The sequence below is a fragment of the Pteronotus mesoamericanus genome, unplaced genomic scaffold (genome assembly GCF_021234165.1).
Source record: "Pteronotus mesoamericanus isolate MK-2021 breed Mesoamerican mustached bat unplaced genomic scaffold, CSHL_Meso_final scaffold_31, whole genome shotgun sequence".
Taxonomy (NCBI): domain Eukaryota; kingdom Metazoa; phylum Chordata; class Mammalia; order Chiroptera; family Mormoopidae; genus Pteronotus; species Pteronotus mesoamericanus.
Window position 1 is genome coordinate 12263946 of NW_026555312.1, and position 26414 is coordinate 12290359.

Genomic DNA, 26414 nt, shown 5'->3' on the forward strand with positions numbered 1-26414 from the left:
GTTCATTTCTGTATGTTTTTGCCAAATCAGTTTCTTAAGGAACCAATAATGCAGGAAACAAAGTTAACACACAAAGAACTGAATTCCATAGATGTTAGGTGCTAGGGATGAAGAGGTGACTAAACCCAGTCCTTGCTTATAAAGAGTAAGCTAGTTGAGGAGATTGTCAACAAGTACTTTCATGTAATCATACACAGGGCAATATGTGGGTTTATAGCTTCAGCGACAAGCCCAGCAAAGAGAGAAATGAGATGTCCTATTCTACCCTGCCAAGAAAGACAAAGAAGCAGTTGACTAAAGGTCTGGGACTCAAATTTATGACTGCAGAGGAATTAGAAACCATAGAGACATGGCTTTCCAAGTGTATTCTTTCATAGATCAACCAGCCATATGACCAGAAGTATCTTGAGCTGTGAATATAAGACATGCATTTCACCTCGGTTGCTGTATTTTCAATTCAAGGAAGGGATCTGATCATAAATGAGAATTTTCTCATTCCATGTTGCAAAAGCATCGGTCACTTTTATTCTCTTCAATGTATTGTTTTCTATTTTTAGATAACTACTACAGTATGATGCATTGGGTTTACAAGTACTCACTGAGCAAGTAAATAACAAATGTCTAAAAATAAAATATTAGTACCAGACCCTCCACATATGCCTAAAGTGAAAAAAATTTAAATTAAAATAATTAAATAAATGGACTTAGATGTTACGACTCTTCTCAGGTGACATCTGAGAAGCCATGGTTGAGATGACAAACATCAAAGTATTTTTCATGCTCAGGTAAAACAACATGAATTAAGAACTACCACTCTAGTTCAAAGTCACTTCCAAGCTTATGTGAATTCCATGAGGACAGAAGCCACATCTTATATAACTTCATATCCTCAGCACCTGCTATACATATACCTGGCAAACAGCAGGTGCTCAATATTACAGTGGATAAGTTTTCTGAATATACATGGGAGAGAGAAAATATTAAAGGCCTGGTTCTCATCTGTATATACTTCCAGCAATCCAAACACTGATCATTTACTGTAGCTAAGGAACTTCTATAAACTAAGGCAGGCATCCCTGAAAAAAAGTCAGGGCAGTCAGGTGCAGCGGCTGCAAATCCTACTCCGCAGAGCCCAAAGTGGAAGGCGTCACGTGTGGGGCAGCTTGGCCCCTTTCCCATATCCAAAATAATTAGTTGCACAAAGTAAATTTAGTCCCAAAACTGTTTGGACTTTGTTCCTCTATCAACATCTGGGTTCAGCATGATTCCTGACCTCTACCTCAAACTGGCAATTTCAAACACTACAAACCTCGCTTAACAAGAAAGTCATGTCATTAGTCAAGGCCAGGGGAAACACACAGACCAGAACTAGTCAAAAAAAACAAAAAAAAAACAAACAAAAAAAACCAACAGAGAAATGATTCTGATGCCCTTATAAACGTTTCTAAACATCTACAATATTGAAAGTACTTTTCAAAAAGAAAATTTAAATATACATTCTCAGATAAAATATATTCATATTATTGAAGAGATAGTTTCTAGGAAGCTAAATAAATAAATAAGCTCTATTTTCTTTTTACACAGACGATAACTTCTCTCTCTGCTGTATAGTTTGGCTGAGAAAACTTGTTTCATAATCTGGGAGACCCAAAAACTAATTATTATTTATTTAAAAAAAAAAAAAGACACGTCTTAAACTGACCTAGTTTGGAAGCTTGAATGCCTTTAAATTTCCAATGAACTGAAACCATTCATGAGAATGGGGCTTTTGAATGCTGAGAATGTTCTCAGGGCTCAGCAGAAAGATATTTGGCATTGATGACTGTAAATATTTGGAAAATTCTGGGTTTAGACAGTGTTTGATCACATTCAAACCTCACTTCCAGCACAGTAGTGTAGGAGCAAGTTATCTAGGGTTATTGGCTGGGGCCGGAGGGGGGGGGGTTGCGGCGCAGGTTGGTTGAGTTTTTTGTTTGTTTGTTTGAAATAAAAAGCCAAGCAACCCAGTTCTGCAACTCAACATCTTCTTAACATTCTCTACACATGTTTAATTTCAATTCATCAGAGGCTACTTTTGAAGCAGTTTTTTCCCCCACTTTCCTATTTTTCCCAGTTTATGCCCACTACAAAGGACAAAAATACCAGTCACAGGTATGCAAGAGTGAGGCAGGAGTTGGGAGAAAATGAGGCCTTGGATTTCCTAATACAATTCTCTCCAAGTGGCTGTGTGGATTTGCTATAGCTATTGTTTTATTTCTCCCCGCCTCTTCTCAAATAGTTCCAGAAGTACTTAAAGGGCTGCTACCCATGAAAATGACTAGGGATTGGGAAGGGAGGACAGAGCCTAAAAAAAAAAAAAAAAAAAAAGGAGGAACCAGCATAGGAATCAGATGAAAAGAACCAGGACTGGAGAAGCTCATCTCAGTGAAAGCTGCAGCAGACTGATACTTTAATTAGCCGACAACCCAGTGAAGACTAGCTGGGTTCCTTCTGCCTCTTCTTTTACCCACACCCTAAAAACTGAGTCATCTTAAAGTTCATTTTTTGCTTCTGCTTAGACACCCCAATCTGCTGCTTCAGAAATGTTAGATACATTTTTTTTTTTTAATTTATACCTGGCTATGTTCAAATAAACATCCAGGAATCCCAAGGTATTCAACAGACAAATATGAATAGTCCTATTAGGAGCCCCAGCTAATGTTTTGATACGATATGTATGTGGCAGAAAGAAGTAAGAACATGAGAAGACAATAGTGGAAGCATGAAGACCGAGAACATTTTCCCAGAAAGGGGAATTTATTTCTGAGAAATCTGAATGTGAGAAGTATATGCATGGGGAGTAGACTTACAGCAGAATCACTGAAACTAACAAGAGAATCGAAAGGTACCCTGGAAAGGATAAGCTAGAATACCTTTTCTCTGCTAAAATAGCAGGAATTCGTTTCATTTTACCTTAAATTTGATTAGAGCAGTATAAGATCATAGTTTCACTTTGTTTTATCAGCAATTACCTGATAAAATAATCAGCATAACATATGGCCAAGATCTCATGGATAATATAACATGTTATTCATATCTGTGTGTGTCAACATTCTGCTGTGCATATCCAAGTAACAGTAGGTAAACATCTGAGGTTATACCAACTTTTGGTTTCCCCTTAAGACACTGGAAGGTTTGATCTAACCTTGAATTTTCCAAACATTCTGCAGAGGCTGTTTTAGTAGAAATTAAACTAGTTTCTTTTACCTTTATGAAGACATCTATTTTTAAAAGTTAACAGGTGTTCAGGCATTCGGAATGATTTCAATTCTCTATGGTTGAAGCATTAGACACAACATAAAGCTAAAAACCATGGTATCATAGTTTCCTGTCCGTTTTTCTTTTCTTAGTCCAAAACCATTCCCGTCTTGCAATGCCTGCAGCTTTTATGTATTTTTTTAACTTTATTTTTATTGCCTGCAGCTTTTTAAAAGCTTGCTAAACCTACCTGACTGGGAGCTACGTTCCTCCGGCCGCTGGGCTTCTCAGCAGCCTCCGGTTCGCACACCGGGGAGGAGGAGCTGTTTCATTCTCTCCCTCGTCCTCCGTGCTCTGCAGCTGACAGCTTTCCACTTTGCAGGGCCGTAACAGGACTCGGGCTCCCAGAGCTATTGGCCCGGAGGAGAAGGATCTATAACCAACCACCTCCTGCCTCGAGGAGCTGCCGCGGTGCACGGGAACCTTGCAGAGCTTGGGGCACAGCTCGCCAGCAGCAGCACCCGCAGCCGCGCGTTTATTTATACAGGAAGCTCGAGCACGGCACTTCCTACTTCCCATGTGAGTCGCACTTCAGCCGCAGGTGATGGTCTTTTAACTCTGTCCGAACCGGCCGCCCGAGCTCCAGGGCAATCCAGGCTTCCTGCGCTGGCTCCACTTGGCAGGACCTATCGCTCTAGTCCTTTTGGGACAGCTGCCGCAGAATCCAGGGCAGAGTGTCTAGCGGCAGCCCCTGGTGTCCTTCATCCTGCCCAGGCAGGGGCACGCCGCCTCTTGGCTTTCGGAGCTTGCTGCTTCTCCGCGCTGTGTCCTCCCAGGGTACCTTTGTCTCCCTCCTTCCCAGCTCTTAAAAAAAAATTTTTTTTCGACTTCTAACAACACATACCTGCCTTCCCACCTTGCCAGAAAACTGTTTTTATAAATACATTCCATGCACATCTCGTCAAAACACCTTGTACCCAGTTATTAGAATATTATTGACTATATTCCCTGTGCTGTGCTTTTTCATCCCCATGACTATTCTGTAACCAGTTTGTACTTAATCCCTTTTAACCCATCTCCCCAAACCCCCTCCCGTCTGGCAGCTGTGGAAATGTTCTCTGTATCTATAGATTCAGTTGTTAATAGATATGTATTTATTGCCATTTATCATTCTTTTCATTTCTCCTCCTTCTTCAAGAAGAACCTTTGACATTTCATATAATACTGGTTTGGTGGTGATAAACTATGTATGGTATCCGATGGGTATGAGATTTATCAACATAATGACTTAGTAAGTTATATAATGTATAATCACTGAGGTGCATGCCTGAAACTACTGTAATATTGTATGTCAACTGTAATTGAAAAATAAAAAATGATTTAAATTTTTTTAAAGGAACCTTGTACCTAATTTGTCCTTTTGTGTCTAATGATAAAATGAAAACTCAGGTAAATGAAATAAAGACCATCCTAGTGTACCTCATAAAAGGCACACCTTTATCAAACAATGATTTTTGCTTTAAATGCTTTAATGTCAATGAATTATACAGGGAACACTTAGTAAACTAACAGGTTGTACTCTCAGTTTAAAAAAAAAATGTAACAAAATAATCCAGAAACTGTGGGGGACTATGATGTGCCTTCTTTTCTCCAAAACCTTAGAAAATTTGTGTAATGTTTAAAAAGAATATATAGCTACCTGCTCCCCCAGATGTCAAAAATCGCAGTCCTGAATCTGTCGCAATTTAGAAATGTCTTCGCTCTGATACAAGAAACTTTCTTTGCTCACTCTGCAACCTTACTCTACTTTTGCAACTGCACACAGGAATGTGCTTCCTAGAAGGAAGGGACTAGCAAACACTTTGTGAAAGGGATCTGAGCTTGCCAGTGAAGGAACAGCACACAGCAAAGTGCTCCTCAGCTCTCTCCAAATTGAAGAAAACCTTCAGGTCAAAGCCAGGTGCTGAAGAACATAGTGCATCTATGTGTGTGGTAGGAGGACAGGCAGGAGAACCAGTCCAGTAGTGGGGCAGGAAGGAAAAGTAAGTGGACAAGGGAAGTAGGACACTAAGAGAATTCACAGTGGGGACACAAAGTAATAGAATAAGAGGATATCTGAGTTTGAAAAGTTCTCCTAGCTAGTTTAATCTAAACACTTAATTTTTAAAATGAGGAAACTGACGTCCAGGGAGATTTGAGTGTCTGGCTTCAATCAGATAGGGAGCAGAGCTGGAATCAGACCTAAATCTGTCTTAGATGCAAAAGGTGCATATTAATGAAAACCACCCCATGGATGTCTAACTTCAAATTCAGCAGTAGCTTAGGTTCTAAGATAATCAATGTCAAGGTATTTTCTTGGTGTAGTGACCATCGTTGATGGATAGGAATCAAGAAAGATACATAAAGCATCATCTAAGAGGTGAATTTATTCATTAAAATTGATGCAAAAAGTTTGACATCTTAAACCAAAGTTTCACGGAGTCCACTTTTTAAATAACCATGCAATTGAGCAATAATCTCTTATCCATGGGATAACTGAAAATGCTGCTACCACTATGAATGAAAACATAGGTTAAGCAATTATCAGGCTGCCAGCTGCTGTAACTGGCAGGGGGAAGGAGATACATTGTATAATTCAAAAATATCAGCATTATTTTCGGCCACGCAAGTTTATAAAAATTGCATTCAAATTTTAGTTGAACTAAATAAACATGTAGAACATTTGAGGATTATGTGAACAGTTCTTTCCGATCTGACTAATGAGCCCACTGTATGCATTCATTCATTACCTCAGGCATTTATTGATCTCCTCCCAGAAAAGCGCTGGATGCTTGGAAGACAAAGATAAGCTGGCTGTGGTCCCTGTCCTGAGAGCTCTCAGTCCAGGGAAGGAGTCAGACAAGCAAACCAATTATCAGGGTATTACGATGAGTGGTATGATAGACTTACACAGGACGTGCCATGGGAGTACAGAGAAAAATAATTTAATTTAAGGAAAAGCGTTGATAAAAAGAATCAAGGAAGGCATCCCTGGAAAAGTGACTTAAAGCTGAGTCCTCAAGTAGCCAATTGGGGAAGATGAAAAGAGGCAAACCAGTCAGAAGCAGCAGCCGATTTAAAGGCCTAAAGATGTGAGACTTTAGGTGATACTTTTTATAATTCAGACACAGTGGATGCATTCAGAATAAAAGAAGGAGAGCCTGAACTAACAGTACTGACAACTGACATGAAAAATGGAGAGAGATTTCAGAAACAGAATCAATAAGACCTGAAAGATCTGATTGAATGTGGGGGATAAGGGAGAGAGGAAAGCCCAAGCTGTTGGTGCCGCTAACTGAGATTGGGAACAAAGGAGGAGCAGCTGAAAGGAAAATGGTGCTGAATCCATTTTAATTCTGCATAATCTCAGGTGCCCCTGGGACAAACTGGAAGACTTGTCCAGTGGACCGGCAGCAGAGAGAGAACTGGGGTAGAGAGTCTTTGGGGAATTACCATCATTTAGGTTGTGGTCATGGATGAGATGGCTAAGAGCTGAAATCATCCACAACAGCTTGTATGCTGTTGAGAGAATGAGACACTTTCAACCCATACAAACTCTATCACCCATTCATTATGACTTAAGGTCAAACAAGTTTTTAACATACCCAAAACCCAGTCTTCTCTTCTATAAAATAGGCATGATGATATTCGTCTCATAGGCTGTTGTGAGGTTAAATGAGATGACACTATCTAATCTATGGGGTGGTGTAATGAATGCCACCTTCTGGAGCTGTGCAGCACACAACCTGTTCAGCGGCACAATAGGAGGAACTCAGTCAATGCTCTTCATTTAAGAAGGAAAGGAAGGGAGAAGTGCAAAGAAAGGGATCATGAAAGAGAACCAAAGGAACACCAGGATTTAAAGGGCAAATTAAGGAGAAGCCCTCAAATAAGTTTAGGAAGGAACTGCTTCTTTTAGACTGGAAAAATGAATGTAAAATTTGGTATTTCACACTGAGAAGTAGAATCCAGCCACGATAACCTACAACAGTGTTTTTTATCTTCCTAAGTAATAATACACATAATATTACAAATTGTACACCAAAGATTAGTCATGTTGACCTTCATCATAATGAAGAATTACTTCCTAATCAGAATTACAGACCTTTCTAAAGAGAAAGCAAACAATATCTTGACATGAAATGGTAAGTAGTCCAAGTTGTATTAATTTGTAAGGTACCTAAAGTTATATCTAAAAATAAATGAATGAATACAGAGCATACTTAATGTTTTCCCTGCATATGAAGCAAAACTATATAGAAATATATTTACTAGATTGCTAGATATTTATGTGTAAGACACTTATATAGTAATATATGTCATAGTATATAATTGATAGTATTGATAGATAATAGATACTGTAAAATGCACTATAGTCCTACATAAGAGAATCAACAAGTGGAATTTCTTTGGAAAAATATTCTTTTTAATATAAAGAACATTCAAGATTCATTTTTGTGCTGCTGAAATTAACCTTTTAATCTACCTTAATATGTAAGTTATGTAACTTAGATGTGACATCTTAGTTATAATCTATGTTAAAACATAAATTTTTTTAATGATTTGTTCAGTTTCAAGAAATCAGATGACAGAACACAAGTATTGGGAAACCAGCTTCTGCAATAGGTGAAATTCTTTCTCCACAGGAAAAAATTTAAGGCAAAGGTCATGGTGTTCTGCCACTGACTATGTGGTGACTTCTCATTTCCAAACAGCTACAATTTCATTTGCATTTTTCTGTTGCATCTGATGGTGCTCAATGTATACATTCAAGTCAACCTTTATCAAGTATATTGAGTATAGAACTAAGAGTGAGACAGTACCAAATGAGACTAAGAACACTACAAATTAATGTGATATAAACTATGCCCGAGATGCACTCCGGTAGGAATGGAAGTCAAACGACACAGAAAGTCAAAATTTGACTCAGAAGTGATCATCCAGTTACCTCAGACTTGATAACAAGAGTTTTCAAAAATGCTGGGGACATGTCACTTGGTTCTATATCATACATTCAAAAGGATCTCAACATTTCACAGAGCAAGTCAAAACCAGCTGGGCCCTAACAAGAAAAACCTGACCAGGATATAGTCACAGGCTACATAAGACTTTTCAGTCAACAATGGAGCACATATGTGATAGTGCTGTCATACATTATAATGGAGATGAACTGAAAGCAATAAATGAACAAACAAGACAAAAAAGAAACAGACACAGACAACAGCATGGTGGTTACCAAGGGAAAGGGGGTTGGGGGAGGTAGTAAAGGGTAAACGGGGTCAAATATATGGTGACACAAGGGAGGACTGGCTTTGGGTGGTAAAGACACAATGCAATATACAGATGATGTATTATAGAATTGTAGACTTGAAACATATACAATTTTATTAACCAATGTCACCCCAACAGATTAAATTTAAAAAAAAAAACACATCTATGAAAAGGTACATTAGGAAAAACTGAAATGCATGTAATACTTATGTTAAATGACCTTTATTTTAACTGGTGACAAATAAGTATAAAGGAAAATTAAAATCATCAATAAACTCTACAGTATATGTTCTTTAAAAAATATACTGGAACTGAAAAATTCCTATTGCCTTATAACATCATAGCCGTTATAACATCACAGCACAACAGTTCTCACATGTTTGTGGTGATGCCAGTATAAACAAACCTACCGTGCTGCCAGTTGTATAAAAGTATAGTACATACAATTACGTATAGTCCATACTTCTTGATAATGATAATAAATGACTACGTTACTGGTTTATGTATTTATTATACTACACTTATTAAAAAAAAGTTTGTTGCAAAACTATGCCATGTTATGCTGGCAGCAGCCGCATACATCTTGTGTTTGCCCTGTCTCTTGATTGCAACAATTTCTCTTGTATTTGATTTAATGCCACACTGTTTTTTACAGTAACATGCTATACAGGTTTGTAGCCTAAAACAACAGATGTGTAGTAGTCCATACCATCTAGGTTTAAGTGCATTCTATGATGTTGGCACAACGGCAAAGTCACCTAAAGAGACATTTCTCAGAATGGATGCCACCGTTAACAGGCACATGAGTGTAATCCCAAACCACCACTGCTCTTACGCCACATAAGAACCCACCATGACCCAAGATGGAGAACTGAATGAGAGCAAGATTTGAAAGCATTCCATTGTTCAAGACTCTTAACGTCCTATATGTAACACCACGAGCAACCTGGGGTTACAAGCCCAATAAGAATGTAATTCAGCACTCTTGTTCATCACCTAACTCTAGAAAAAAATTACTGCATTAAGCCCTGATTTAAGATTTTCCACTAGAAAGTCAGATGAAATAGTCTAGAGAATCCTAATGTTTGTAAATTGTGCATCAATCCTTCTACTAATATCTACCTTACCATCTCTTCCAAGTTCCTGTATATCAGACAATCAGTGAGACGAAAAAATCTCCAATGTTCCCATAAATTGTCATCCCAGACAAGGGGTTCCCAACCCCCCGGCCACAGACCCGTAGTGGTCCATAGCCTGTTAGGAACCGGGCCATGAGGGACACTCACCTGAGCTCCACCTCCTATCCGCCCCATAATTGATTAACTATATGAAGATCAGTTTAGATTAAATATATGAAGATCAGTTTCAATAAGCAGTAATTGCAGTCATGTGATATGTCTTTGCAAAGTAAAATACCTTTTTCCTTTGGGGCTCACAACAACTTTTAAACTCATACTATGCCTGACCCACATAACTATATTTATATCATAGAAGCCACTGTGTCACTAGTTGCAAGTAATAAAGGATCTCATAAGTCCAGTGCTGAAGAAAATAACTTTCTACTCAGAGTCATTTCTTTTCAGATACATAGGTTTTCCTTCCTCCTCTAATTCAGCTCTTTGTTCCTCAACTTTAGCACCTATGGAGCATTCTTTTTATATGTCTATCACCCTCAGCAGTCTGTGAGAAGAGCGTCATAATTTTTTTTCACCTTCTGCTCACATCAGCCCCTCATTCACCTACACACCAAAGTTAACAGCCCATGGTATCTTCTAAGCATTTTTCTCTGTGTTCACTTAGTCATACTAAAGTATGCTAACACACACACACACACACACACACACACACACACACACACAGGCCCCATTTATCTTAGCTCTGTGAATTGTCTTCATATTTTTTTGTCCATTGAGCTTTAGTGTAGTTTATATTTTTCCTACTTGTAATAGCTCTTTGTAAATATGAACACTTGGCTGCAATACATTTTACAAATACTTTACCACACATAGCCGATGTCTACTGATTTATGTTACCATTTCCACAAAATAGTTTTTGACTATATATGTTATGATATCCCTTTCTTTTCATATACAGCTTCTGGGGTTTCCAGTTTTAAGACTTCCCAAGCTTCAGATTGTCCGTGTTTGCTTTCCTAGATATTCTTGTGAGATGTTAATTGTTATGGTTTTTTAAAATTTGTATTTAATCTACCAAGAAACTATATTTAAATGGTATATGATGAGTCCTGTCATATTTTAACCAGGTAGGGAACGATGTATAACTGAAGAATTGATTACATAATCTAGGATTTTTCCACTGAATTGAGTTGTAACATGCATCAAATATCAAGTTGTCTGTCTTTTCAATGATACATTCTGAATGACCTATTTCTGAATCTACTCTGTTCCAATGATCTACTTCTCAACTGCTAAATGAAGACTATGTTGATTATAGTAATTTCATAGTATTCTTATTTTTCATTCTTTTCTTGGATATAATAGGATATTTCTTTATCAATATTAAAGTTTATGCTCATTTTATGATCATTTTAAAAACTCATGTTGCTATTCATTTTTAGAACTGCAAGAAATGTATATATTATGTATATTTTTATGGTTTTATTATTTAAGGAAATAGTTTATTTCTTAATATTCACTGCTTTGCTTAAATAGACAAAAGCTTTCAATTATACATTTATCAGGCACCCAGCCATCTCCCCAAATATTGTATTAATTCTAGTAGAGTGACTCAAAATCAGCTTTTTTTAAAATTTAGTCTCAGCTTTGGGACTAACTATAAAATTTCAAAATTAAATCCTGTATACTATGTTTGAGTTCTTATTCATTTTGTTCAGTTCCTACTTTGTATTTGTAAGGATAAATTCTAGTGCCTTCCTGCCCTAAAGCTTTGTTCTCCACAACTGCAAAACTTCAAAAGCTGAATATTTTGCTTGCTCCATTAACTGAATACTTTGATCAAAAATTTCCAATTCCTTTCAAACAAAATACAATCCAAATTTATAGGACTCCTTTACAAAAAAAGCCAACTATCTATAGGCACTGATTTACAAAGCAGTTATTCAAAAACTCAAAACAGACTTCACCCAGCATCATCAGAAAATCAAGCTGTATGAAAGTCTGACAATTAAGGAATTAAAGATGTGCCCACCCAGACAGGTAGGAGGGGTAGAGATGCAGAGATGCGGAGGTTTGGAATGGGTGTCCCACATCCACATATGGTGTACAAAAATCAGAAAGGATACCTAGGAGGAAGGGACCCAGTCCCACATCAGACCACGCAGCCCAGGATTCCAGTGCCAGAGAGAGAAGCCCCCCATAACTGCTGGTTATAAAACCAATGGGGGAAGAGGTGGCAGAAGAAAACGCAGGATTCTCAGGCATCTCCTCTTAAAGGACCTGAAACAGACTTAGGATTTATGCAGACTCACTCCCTCTGGGCTCCAGCACTGGGGCAGCAGATAGAAGAGCACCAGTGGCATACAAGGAGAAACTGAAGTGTCTCACAACAGGATAAGTGTGGGGAGGCACCTTCCTCTTGGACAAAACTCCAGAGGATAGGCAGTGGACATTGTCCCTTTTCTGAGCCCTCCTCCACACAGAGCCACAGAGTGGTGACACCATATTGGAGACTCCATCAACCTGGTTCACACAGGTTTGGCCCACCCTCACAATAACCTAAGCCTTCGCGGAATCCAATTTACCACTGCGCTTTTCTACTGTAGGCCGCACCGCAAAGACAAGGAGTCAAAGCAGCTCTACCTAATACAAAGAAACAAACACAGTGAGGCTGCCAAAATGAGGTAACAAAAAAATATGGCCTAAATGAAAGAACAGAACAAAACTCCAGAAAAAGAACTAAACACAATGGAGATAAGCAATCTATCAGATGAAGAGCTCAAAACACCGATAATTAGGATGCTCCAGGAACTCACTGGATATTTCAATAGCATAAAAAAGACCCAGGCAGAAATAAGGGTTACACTAAGTGAAATAATTTACAGGGAATCAACAGTGGAGTGCATGAAGCCAAGAATCAAATCAATGATTTGGAACATAAGGAAGAAAAAAACACTTCATTAGAACAGTAAAAAGAAAAAAGAATTCAAAAAAATAAGGATAGGCTAAGGAGCCCCTGGGACAACCTCAAACATACCAACATCCAAATCTTAGTGGTACCAGGAGAAGAGAAAGAGCAAGAAGTTCAAAACTTACTTGAAAAAATAATGAAAGAAAACTTCCCTAATTTGGTAAAAGAAATAGATAAAGAAGTCCAGGAAGCACAGAGAGTCCCAAATGGGATGGACCCAAAAAGGACCACACCAAGACACATTAGAATTAAAATGCCAAAGGTTAAAGATAAAGAGAGAATCTTAAAAGCAGCAAGAGAAAAGCAGAGTTACCTACAAAGGAGTTCCCATAAGAATGTCAACTGATTGTCAAAAGAAACTTTGCAGGCCAGAAGTATTCAAAGTGATGAAAAATAAGGACCTACAACCTAGACTTCTTTATCCAGCAAAGCTATCATTTAGAATGGAAGAGCAGATAAAGTGCTTCCCAGACAAGGTAAAGCTAAAGGAGTTCATCATCACCAAGTCATTATTATATGAAATGTTGAAGGGACTTATTTAAGAAACAGAAGATCAAAACTATGAACACTAAAATGGCAATAAACTCACAACTACCAACAATTGAATCTAAAAAACAAACTAAGCAAACAAGCAGAACAGAAACAGAATCATAGATATGGAGATAATTTGGAGGGTTATTAGCTGGGAGGGGTAAAGAAGAGAATGGGGAAAGGTGCAGGGATTAACAAGTACAAATTGGTACACAATGGACCAGAGCATGTTATGAACAGTATAGGAAATAAAGTGGCCAAAGAACTTATATGCATGGACATGAACTAATTGGGAGTGATTCCCGGAGGTATAGGAGGGTATTCGGAGGAGGGGAGCAAAGGAAGAAAAATTGCAACAATTGTAATACCATAATCAATAAAATATATTTTTAAAACACTCAAAACATTTCTAAAATCTGATTGATAATGGACTGCAAAAGTAGAAAACACAAACTGCATGCTGAAAATTTTATATATTCAACATCAGCTTCATCACAAAAATGTTGCAGTTCAGGTTTTTAGTGTATGTAGAAAAATATAAAATTTGGCAGTTATTTCTATTTCTATTACAGTTTGTTTGAAAGAAATCAATCATTTTTAGTGGTTGCCTGGGACTGGATGTGAAAGTGGGATTTGACTGCAAAGCGGCAGCAGATAACTTTAGGACATGATAGAAGTGTTCTGAAACTGGATGGTAGTGATGGTTTGCACACAGGATAAATTTACAGAAAGTCTTCCAACCGAACACTTAAAATGCGTGAAATATCTAGTATATAAAATTTACCTCAATAAAGCTGTTTAAAATTCTTTTTAAATTTTTGATAATAAACTTTAAAATAAATTTAAAATACAATTCACAATTTTAAATAATTACATTTCAGTAGAATGATTGTTATAAAAGCTGTACTTTTCTTCCATGACTTATGGAAAAAATTAAACCATTCAGGAAAAAAATCAGTTGAATTTCTATTTAAACAATCTGGTAATATTTTTTATAACCAGTATACTCTGTGAAAATTTCTCTTCTGCTAATGGCACCAACAGATTAACAGTGACTACTTCACTTTTCTTATATGTATAAGAAAACTTAAAATTGAAAATGGGTGAAATAGATTTAAGGAGTCATTTGATCTAAATGAAAAGTCATGCTTCACAGAATGAAATGGAATGGCAACTTCTGCAGTTGCACGTGTTAAATTTTGGCCTTTGTGTAAAGTGCTCTTAAAATTGTTATAAACTTTTTAAAATACTGATGCTGCTTCAGTAGATATATGACTTACACATTCATCATCATCTTTCTTAAAAACCAGAAATTCCATGATTAATTTTTCATTAAACTTTGTACTTCTTTAGCTCATTTTCTGCCAGAGGAGGTTATTCCAAAATAAATTTTGAAGTTAATAAACAATAAAATAAAGAGCTACAGATTTATATTATACAAAAATGACTGCACCAAGACAAAACCACTGCGCCAAGAGCATTCAGACTTTCCACACTAGCAACTGACCTTACCAACAGTCAGCCTGGCGGCCGCACACTTCTTGCAAGCCACCTTGGGGGCCACAGCACAACTAACTAAAACCCAAGTAGAAACACAATTAGCAGCAGCAAATCCTTCCACCACCCTCAAGACTGAAATGCATTAGTTACCCTTAGCCATCAACGTAGGAACATATTTCATTTTACCAGCAAGTGCTTTGCATGCTGTTCTTTAAAGAGAGTTGTAGGTAAACTTGCATTTCAAGAGAATGGAGGGAAAAAAACACAGGGTCATACTTGTCATCTTTCACCTTTAAACATGTGTTAAAGTAAAAATGCCTTTCAGAGCATGCTGTTAGAGGAGATCATAGTAAAATCTGATATTAGAAGTTGGAGGACTATTATCCAATCTTATTTTAGTAAGTTTAAAAATAATACTTCCTTAAAAATACAAGAAAGTCCAGAACCAATGTCAAACAAGCACAAATGAGGACTTCCACAGTAATTGGTCTGTGTGCATTTTCTGCATGAGTCAATATTGATCATTTGTATTTCACTTATAAAATTGTCTATTTCTTCCCCATTTCCAAATTTGTTTCTATTGAGTTTTGCCCCTCATCTCCACATATAATTCTTATAATTCTTTCCAATTCTCCTATTTTTGTGGTTGTGTCTGTTTTTTCATTCCTAACCTTGTAAATTTTCACTCTTTTTTTCAGGTCAGTCTTGTTTAATCTTTCTATTTGTTTTTCTATTCCATTAATTCCAACTTTTAATTTTATCATTTGCTTTTTTTTTTTTTTTGAGGGGCCAGGTATTTTGCTGGTTTTTTCTTCATGAATAAAAAAAAAATAGTCACTGTTATAAATTTTTCTGAGTCAAGGTTTGGGTATGTGATATACCCTAAAGATCTAGGTATAAAGTAAACTTTTTTATCACTTTCTGAAGAACCTATCATTCCTCTGATGTGCTCTTTGATCAAAAGTTTTTCTGGGACAGCATTTTTCTCTTAATTTCCAAGTAACAGTTTTTTGTTCATATCTTTAATATTAGCTTCTAATTTAATTTGATTATGATTAGGGAGCGTGATCTAAACAAAGTCTACTTTTCAATTTTTTTAAATTTATTTTTATTGTATTTTTCCATTACCTTTTATTTCCCCCATATCCTCTTCCGCCTCCACCCACCTTAATTGTTTTAATCCTCACCCAAAGATATTTTTAATTGATTTTAGAGGAAGAGGAAGGCAGAGAGAGAGACAGAGAAGCACCAATGTGAGAGAGAAATATCAACCACTTGCCTTCCATACACACCCTGACCAGAGATCTAACCCACAACACAGGTATGTGCCCTGACAGGGGATATAACCTGCAGTCCCTTGGTGCAGGGGACAACGCTCCAGTCAGTTGAGCCACCTGGCCAGGGCTACTTTTTATATTTGTTATAGCTTTGTGTTGGACAACTAGGATAATAATTCTATTATTTCCAGTAACTGGGGTTTGGAAAATTGTACATCTCCAAAGAAATATTCCCTGAAAGACGCCTTGGTGATGTAACCAGGTAACCCGCTGTGCTCACCTAAAGGCTAACTCAGGAACAATTATTCATGTTTCAGTGTTCCCATTGCAAAATGCATTCTGACCTGTAAATCTGGAACCAGTATACCTCTAAGTACAAAATAAGGCCATTAATTATCTTTAACAGCCAGATGATTGAATCATCATGGAATTTAATCACAACAAACCAAAGGCATGGAATACTCCTAAATGCTCCTCAACAAACACCCAGTTTAAGTTTTCATTTTCCAACTTGGCATCTCAGTTCCCGTTCGGCATTAGTAGGAATCAGGCAAACCTACCACCACCTACCAATCCAAGAGAAAAACACTTCCTTAACATGTCAAGAGTATTTCAGTGTGACCACTGAAACTGTGAGTTGAAAGGGCCTAGAACTACCTTATATGCAAGTAACTGCTAAAATATTTGGTCCCACCAAGGCTTTGAAGATTCTGTACTCAAATCAGATCAGCCTTGTGACCTAAGACTCAGACAATGAGAATATTTAAGAGAGGAAATCTTTTGAAAAATCACAAAGGAAATTCCAAACTCCTACAAAATAATTAGCAGATATTTAATTGAGGTGCATGGGGAGCCCTGGCAGCTGTGGGTCAGTTGATTGGAGCATAGTCCCACCCACCAAGGGGTTGCAGGATCGATTTCTAGCCAAGGCACACACCTATGCTGTGGGCTTCATCTCTGGTCGGGACATATATGGGAGACAATCAGTCAATGTTTCTCTCTCATATCGATGTTTCTCTCTCTCTTTTCCTCTCCCTATCTCTCTAAAATCAATAGACATCTTTTTATTTTAAAATATATATACATGTGGAGGCTGGGTGTTGTTATCTTAAAGTTTCACCTGCAAGTTCAAGAGATAGAGCAGAAGCTTCCTTGGGTCTGGTGAGTCTGAGGAAGAAACAGGTTATTTTCTTGAGCACCTACTGCGTGCCAGGCACAGTACTTAGTAGACATTTTGCATACCTTCTCTCTTTTAATATTCATAAAAGTAGACACTATAAAAAAGAGTCTAAGTTTATCTAATTACAAACTTTTTATAAGTATCACATTTTTAAATGGTTAGCAACTAATATACCAGGAAATTCTTGTTAAAACATAGATTCAGCTATAAAGTTGTCTCAAGATCAATTAAGACTAACATTTTTTACCTCTAAGTCAAGAATAAGCCACTAAAACTTCTAAGATTTCAGTTTTTGATTTCAGATAATTTTATGTTTTAAACACAGACTCATATGCCCATCCATTTACTTTGGAGGAACTGTTATATAAAAACAGCAATGAAATAATAACTCACCTAATCAAATAGCCTAACCTCTTAAGACCTAATCCTACCTGGCATTATACAATTGATCAGGGCAACACAGAGATTATTCTGGCTAATAACCTAAGTGATTTTTTTAAATTGGCACAAAATTCAAAGTAACATATAACTTGCTGACCCTTTTCAGATTCATCTTTTCCCCTTTTTATTTTACATCTAAGTTCTAGATCCACTAAACTATTTCAGGCACCCAAATTTCTCATTCACAAATTCTTCTGGTTCTCCATACGCCCAGGCCACTCTTCCCCACTCTCTTCACCTAACATATAGCTGCCCATTCTCCAAAATGTCACTCAAAGTATATTTTCTCTGGGACACCTCCCCTTCCTTCTTCCTCTGCCATGTGTTTAAATAGCCTCCTCTGGTCTTCCTCCCTTAGTACAATGCTCTTACCCTATTACAGCACTATTCCTTCATTCAATGAACATTTGCTAAACTCACATTACCTACCAAGTTCTTTATCTGATGCTGGGAATACAAAGATAAATAAAACATAAGACTTCAAGTGGTACAGAAAAAGGCAAACATATGAATAGTCACAGCAGTGCTGATGCCGATCCAAGATGGCAGCTTCGTGAGCCCAGCCCTGCAGAATGGGGAGAGCGTAATGCAAAGTATGCAAAGCCATGAGGGAAGAGTCTGGGCATAAGGAAGTACATGAGCAAAGGTAAAGAGATGGGTAACAGGTAAGTTTTGTTGATGGCAGAAAAAATGTTTGCAACCAAGACATTCTATTATTTAAGAAAGGAAGAAACTTTAAAGCTACTTATTTACAAACTTTTTCAAGTTCTAATAAAAGCCAAAGATAATCACAGAAAGTCAACTCTACCTTATTCCTAATTGTGAGTAACATCCAGTGCTTTCTTAAACCCAAAGAGGCTCATTACTGACATATTAATACTTTTGGATTTTACCTTTAGATTTAGATATTTTATAAGTGCTCTGATAAGCATTAGTGAATAAAGATAAACAGTTCAGTCATGTGAGACCTGAAAAATGGGGTAAGGAGGAGAGACTCATTTGTCTTCCCAGGTAACGGTGAGATCAAATCAAGACAAATGATAGGAACTTTGGTGCAAGGCCTCTAGGTCATTCTGTGGGGATTAGGGGGCCCTTTCAAGCACCTGTTTTCCTTTCCTATGACCTAATATACACACACAGGCTAAAGCTCTCCTCCTCAGTAGTTATATGGAAAATAAGAATTCCAGATTGTATCCTCTTTGACCAACAGAGACAAAACTGTTCAGAGTGACCAATGTTATTATTTACATGTTGTTACCTAAATTCTGGGAGAAATAATTCCAATCTTTTCAGCCTGCAATTTTTATACATACTCCCATGAGACCTTGGACAATATAGATGTTGCAGTACCTACCTACGGCTGCAAAAACCAAAGATGAGAAAGCAGAAACCATCGCCCTCAAAAAATGCTGTCACCTGGGGTGGCTGGCTGCCCTGTTCATGCTGACCGTTTTAGCTGAGGCTGTTCAGCTGTACGTTCAACTGCGTACCAGTTTGTGCCTCTTACCAGAAAGCATAATGACTTCACAGTCAATGTCCCCAGTGAGCAAGATGAAGACATTGTGAGCCCCAGTGTGCCCTGAATTACACTATGCTTCACTTTATACCGCATTCGAATATCAAATGGAGGATGAAATGACAAAGGCGTGAATATTACTACCACTATTCTGCAAGAACTGAATGGAAGGTATTGAGCACAATACCCTAGGTTTACAATAATAAATCTGTACATGAACTACTCTTTGCTCATTATAAACTGTTTAGTTACAGAGGATGGCTAATTCTAACCTCTGGAAACGAATCAAAACCTCTATTACTACAGCAATGCTACCTCATCTGGGTGCTTCCACAAACATCGTCTCATTGAATACTCATAACAACTTTTCAGGTGAAGTTTTACCATTCTGTTTTTACAGATGAAAAACCTGAGCACTAAAAAATGAAACACCTTCCTTAAGGACAAACAGGCAGTTACTCGTATAGCTTGGACTAGAACCTAATGACCAAGTCAAGTGACTTTCTGCCAGAGCACCCATGCCTCCCAAAATAAAGTTATAGGTGAAATCGAGCTCTCCTTGTTTTCGAATCAGAACCTTTTTTTGGAAGGAGGGCAAAAATAGAAGGTTGATGCAAAACTTTTAATTCTATTTTTAAACATCTACTTAGGGCAAAAGGCCAGGTGTTATGGCAATACACATTAGACACTACTCTTATCTTAGCAAAAGCCCAATCTTGACCAAAAAGAAAAATATAAAATATATATTGGGAAGAGAGTCCAACAAGTCTGAGTACATTAGTTCTCAGCACTTGCCTTCTCCAAGAAGGAAGGGGCAAATTTCCTGGAAGAGTAAACAGTCAAAAAAAATGACTCAGACTATTTTAATAAGAGATCCTCTTTCAACCTTTTTGTCCACCTGTTTGCTAAGAATGCAAAGAGTTCCGGGTCCAAGTCAGAAAAGGTAACAGAATCATACACGAAAGCAATGTATGCAGGGCCTGTGATTACATTATACAGCCACGTACTTAGAGGCCAGTAAACGCCTTCCCATTACCTGGCCCCTGGCCGGACTGCTGTGCAGCCATGGCACCTCATCCCTGGTCGGTCACTTCAAGGATTCAGCTAAACAAATGGGAATTGCTGCAAAATTATTCATTCATTTACTGCAAGCTGATCTAGAGGAAAGGACAACTCAAAGAATCACACGCAAGAGAAAAGCAGTTAACATTTTAAACAAAGGCATTGACTAATGACAATAGGTATTTATCAAATGTTGCAGTTAGTCATTCTACCCTCTCAAGTCCTCCTCTCCAGACTCCCCTATCTTTCCTATGGGATTCACTAAAGACAGCCAAACTCACTACTCTCTACTCTACCCTGCCCTTCATTTTTGTGGCATCTAGCACCCCTTCATCTTTCAATACCTGGAGCCCACACCCATCCTTCACCAGCACACCATTCTCCTTACCTGCTTCAGCGGAAAAGAGAATAGAGCTTCCAGAGAGTATCAAACTTGAGACAAGTTCAGTGGGATTGGTATTCAGGAAGCTAATGAACTAGGGCTTTAGACACAAGAGTCGAGACCCCAATTTTAAAGGCAAGAAAAATTCAAGATTATAGTTGCCATTTCAGCTATGTTGCAGACCAAAGGCTCATTTGCAGTTTGGCTAGAAACCTAAACTAGCATGTATAATACTGTTTCTAAAGTAAAATGAGTTCCAAATTCTAAACAACTTAACTTACCTGCAAGCAAGCTTTTGGAACACTTAATGCCCTAAGTTTGGGCTACCTATAAAAAATATGTAACAACATTTGCTCTTAAGTTTCCTTTTCTTTACAGCTGCAGAAGAATATAAAAAGTGTGCATGTATGTCACTTGGTGCTGCGACCTGACCTTCTTCCTTAGGAGCCATGACAACATATTGGCCAAGCCTGTCCTAGTCTTGCTTTCTCTTCAAAGAGCTATAATCATGGGTCAAACCTGGAAGGGAATCCTTAAACGTCTCCATGTAACAGTTAGAATATCCAGAATGGGCAATAGTCAAACCAGATGAGTAAGAAAAGACAGGAGTCAGACATTCTACCAGAAAAGGATGGTGCCTCCAAATCCCATGGCAGCCAGGTTTAGACAATGTAATTCTGCCTCGTTAGCTAAAGCTGGTTGGACCCAGAATGGATGTTTGTCTGGAACAGAGCCAGTCAGATTTTCTACCAGGCATTTGGAATCGGGTTAGGGACAGCTAATACCTGTGCTTGGTTGAAGCCGTGCAGCAGCTATATTCCATCATCTATATGAGAGCAGAAAAAGCCCGAGGGAGAACAGAGCCAATGTGCAAGAGAAAGAGGTAAGAGTCAGAGAAAGAGAATGGTTTAACGGTTCTGTTATAGTTCCTTTTGGAAGCCACATGCATTACTATCTTTGAGCTACTAAAGACACTTCTTGTGCTTATAACAAATTTTTGTTAAATCTAGTTCAAATCTATTTCAGTTGTTTGAAATCAGAAACAACTGGATTGAACTACATTACCGTAAAGTAAATCAGCGCCATGCTACAGACAGATCATAAACTTTTTAATCTGCCAATGCTGGGTTCCAATCTCAGCTCCAGAGAACAAGAAGCTGTTCCATCCAAAGTCAAGTTTCCTAGTCTCTCCGAGCCTTGGTCCCCTCACTTAGAAAATGCAGGTAATAACTGCCATGTATAATTGGTGCAAAAATCAGAAAAATCGACAGAGAGCCTCTGGTACATAGTCCTCACAAACTAAATGATAAGTCTGAGCAGAGTTCACCAGAGCAGTCGTCTCAGTGGCTGCAGTAGTATCTCTCTGGGTGTCTCGATAGGAGTGTTCTATACAAAAACCAGAACTTACAAATACAGATATTTTCCTTAAATTTTGTTTTGCAAAGTAATTCAACCGAAGTTTCTCTACTGAGATACTCTAGAATATGCAAAGTATGGCTTGATTTTAAAACACTTTTTAATGTAGCATCTTACGCCACAGCTTACATTAAAGTCCTGGGGAAGTCCTGGTAGCAGCTCTAACCAGAGGATCACTTCCTTCTCCATCAGTTTACACATTAGAGCAATGGTTCTAATCCTTGTTGAAATCATAGACTCTTTTGGGAATATGATACAAGTATGAACTCTTCCTTCACAAGATTCATATACATACATGGACACAAAATTTTGCACATTTTCCTGTGTGTGTGATGCAGTTGAATCTCGTTCATGAATCCCCAAGGATTGAACAGTCCAATAAACTTCTTTACTTGGCAGTTCTTTAAATAAGTCTATGTGTCAGAATGTACCCCTAGGTATGATGCACACACAAGAGATAGCCTGCATTAAGCTTTCCACCCCTAGGCTGATATCCTTACTGAAATGCAGTACAGTAGGCATGCACTTGTCCAGAAAGGGGGCCTTACATGTCTCCAGTACTAAAATATAAATGAGGACAGAATGTGTGTCTTTTATTTCGAGGATTATGTTACATACAGTAAATATTCAATAAATGACAAATAAATAAGCATATAATATTTCATAAACAGACATTGTGATTTATGCTTGTCCTTCACTCAGGAAATAGGAAATTCAAGATAGTGTGCAGGCAATAAAAGGATTTTAACCCATTTCAGAACACCCCCCAGGATAATTTCTATAACAACCCTCTCAGGGCCGAAGGAAGTCGCTGCTTGGTCAATTCTAAAGAATTAAAATTCTTGGCAATGGATCGCTACACAATGCACAACTTCTGGTCTTCTTTGATTCTCCTCTCCCCTAAGGCATTTCTAAAATATATTCCGCCATACACTCAAACATGTAAGCACACATGTACACATTAAAAATAAGTGTCAGATTTTCATGGAATTGTCTTATATCATAATTAGCCAAAATATATTCACTTGTTGCTTATTTATATATGTTAAGAGTAGTGATAAGAAGGATTAGAGTACAGAAATACTTTGAGGCACATACAAGGAATGCCCTCAAAGATTTTGAAAAACTAGTTAACCAAGGAACAAAGTTGAAACAAGTTAAAGATAGATACATAGGGCAAACTCTAATCTTATTTCATATTATTACTGCCATAATTCATTCATAATTAATCTGAATACCTTCTTACTCAAACATAGCATTTTATTTATTCATTGAGCAAATATTAAATAAATCCTTATTATGTGCCAGGCACAGTATTAGACCCCAAGGATACAAACATAAACAAGACAGTAAGGGTGCCTGACCTCACAAAGATTATCTTTCCTTTCTAGCAGGAAAGGCAGTTTTTTAAAGTGACAATAATTGTGTGCTAAGAGATGCACAATTGCTAGGAAAACACTTAGCTGGAGCCTAAACTTAGTCTAATCTAGAGCAATGATTTACAAGTGCAGTCCCCACGCCAGCAGCATCAGCGTTACCCTGTGGGTTCAACAAGCCCTGCAGCTGATTCTGATTCACACTCCATCCCAACGCTGTTAAACTGGGTCACTCGTACTGTAAAATATTCCTCACTGAGTCTACTACGGACCCAAGGACTGGTAACTACTGGTCCACAGGGTGAGGAAAGGCTTGTTGAAGTGACATTTAAGCTGAGATTTGGACAAATAGGAGTCAGTAAATAAATAGGAAAAGAGTTTCAAAGCAGAGAAAATTGAATGTTTAAAGAACAAAGGGAAGAAAAACATAGTCCATTTGAGAGATTTAGAGAATTTCTTAAGGCTGGATTACAAAAAGTTTGAGGGCAAGTGCTTTGAGATTAGAGGGAAGGAATTTGACAAGATGATAAGAAGGAATCTGTAAATTTAGGAATTAAACTAAAAGACCATGGGAAGCCTTTTTAAGCAACTTGACATTACCAGGTTTTTGTTTAATTATCACTCTGGCTGCAGTGTTGAAGTAGGGTGACCAGAAGCAAAACTTAACCAGGTGCTTCTAGGTGAGAATCTGTTTTTACTAGTTCAGGTGAGAAATGCTGCTGGTGGTAGCAATGGGGTAGGAGAAAAGTAAACAGCTTCACACGTCACTTAAAAGTCAGAACTGGTAAGACTAGTGAATTAGTTCCTATTAGTCTTACCAGAGCAGTCGTCATGGTGGCTGCAGTATCTCCCTGGGTGTCTTGATAGGAGTATCTCACATCTCCAGAAGCCTTTTTTGGAGATGTGAGGGGCCAAGAACTCATGTTTACTCCCATGTTTCTGATAAGAACAATGAGGTGGATAAACACAAGTTCAAATATAAGCATATTTAATTCAAGGTAGGCTATACAAGTGAAAATGTCTAGTAGGCTCTTTGGTGACAAGTCTGTCACCAAATCTGATTTAGGAAGAGTCTGCTTATTCATGGCTATTGAAGCCATGAAGGTGAATGATATAACCTAAGTAATTTAAGTTTGAGATGAAGAGCGCTTAGAACCTAATCCCTTAGGAACGCTCATAAAGGAAAAAGTGATAACAACAAAAGAGATAGCAAAGGATAAAAAAAAGAAAGAAATGGCAAGAGGGAGGGAGGGAGGGAGGAAGAGGGAGGAAGGGAAGGGAAGGCAAGGCAGGGGAAGGGAAGAGTTAGGAGGAAAACCAAGGTACTAAGTCAATAATAGTACATGAAGCCAAAGTAAGAGAAAGCTCTGAGAAACAAAGAGAAGACTACAGAATCAAATGCTGGTAAAAGATCAAAGTGAAGACCAAACTAGTTTATTGGCCCTGGCTGGTGTGGTTCAGTGGATAGAGTGCTGGCCTGAGAACTGAAAGGCTGCAGGTTTGATTCCCAGTCAAGGCACATGCCTGGGCTGTGGGCCAGGTCCCCATTTGGGGGTGTGTAAGAGGCAACCGATCGGCAACCAATCAATGTATCTCTCACACATTGATGTTTCTCTCCCTGTCTTTCTCCCTCCCTTCCCCTCTCCCTCTCTAAAGATAAATAAATAAAATGTTTGTTTTTTTTTTAAAAGACCACACTAGTCCATTGGATTGATGATATTAGAAGTGAATGACAATTTGAACAAGAGAAGCTACAGAAAGTGGAAGAGATAAATGCCAGTTTGGAATGGGCTGAAAAGTATGCGGGAGGTAAGGAAATAAAGATGGCAAGTAGACAGCATGGTCAAGAAATTTGATTATAACAAAGAGGAAATAGATTGGTACCCACAGAGGGATGTGAAATTAATCGAATACATTTTTTAATGCATGTTTAAGAGCAAATGTGAAACACAGAGAAGATACTGGAGAATGACAGGATAAATTATAGTACAAGGCCATTGAAAGGATGGGAAGGAAGTGGAACATGAGTGCAAGAACAGAATTTGCCTTAGATAAGAAAGGATACCTCCTCCTCAGGTAAAGTCTCCACCAGGTGAGACTTGGCAATGAGGCACACGCATCTGTATGCACTTTCATCTTAGGGTTTTCATTAGGAGAAAGATTACAAATCCTGGACTATTTGCAAATACTGTTGTTATGCTTATTATGGGAGCTGCTGAGACTGAGTCTTTTGGGGGGCATTTCAGTGTATCGGTGGGCTCCAATATACATTCTCAGACAAGTCCCTGAGAACATAAGAGCTGCTGCCCTGGTCAGACCAACCATATGGTGATTGACTTGTCTCAATTTGCTTGGGAGTTTCCCTGTTTCAGCACTAAAATATCTGTGTCCCAAAAAACCCCTAGTCCCAACAAACCCAAATAACTTACCACACTAGATCTGGCTGGATGAAGCCCCTTTTGAATGTTAGCAATATGTTACTTTTCTATAAATGAGTCAAAATAACCCTCTCACACAAATTATCGAACTTTTAACTTATTTGTATTTTTTTTTACCCAAACTAAATCTTGGCGTTTGCTGCATACAGGGTAAAGTAATACTCCTTTTTATTCCTCTCATGAGTCCTGTAAGAGATGGTGGCAATGACAGGATTCCTCTGTCCCATTTCCAGTCTCATTCTTTAAGAACCTAGAATGTCATGGGCTGTAAGTCCAGCTTATGGATCTGTTGAGATTTTTTTGGCCTAAATGATTATTCATATAAAGTACAAGAATATTGAAACTGGAAACAACTGTACTTGAACAACAATAAAAAGGGAGGAAGAAAGAAAAAATATTGAAGCTGTAACAGAAAATACTTTATTCACCCCTTAATAATTCAAAATTTTCTTTGTTTTGCTAACTAGATAACTCTATAGGAATAAATTGCATTAGATACGCAAATACTCAAATATGAGAATGATTCACCATTTTCATTAGAATACACAACATAATCTAGAAGTAACCGAAAGCTAGGTTACTAACAAACCTAAAGATTTAGAAGGGATAGGGAGGAGCCAGGCATTTTAAATAAAAAACAG

General features: G+C 37.9%; 1 protein-coding gene across 5 annotated transcripts in view; it reads right to left on the reverse strand.

The window, feature by feature from the left end:
* Nucleotides 1–26414, reverse strand: part of RNF144B (ring finger protein 144B) — a 161847-nt gene that overhangs the window by 68961 nt on the left and 66472 nt on the right. For 2 of the 5 annotated variants that reach the window (XM_054591841.1, XM_054591837.1), the window contains exon 1: nucleotides 3488–4774. The exons of 2 other annotated variants lie outside the window; for them this stretch is intronic. The gene's annotated coding sequence lies outside the window, so the exon portion shown is untranslated. Of the gene's footprint in view, nucleotides 1–3487; nucleotides 4775–24153; nucleotides 24509–26414 lie in introns of those variants that run through there. One more of the 5 variants, XM_054591840.1, reaches the window with a different exon arrangement.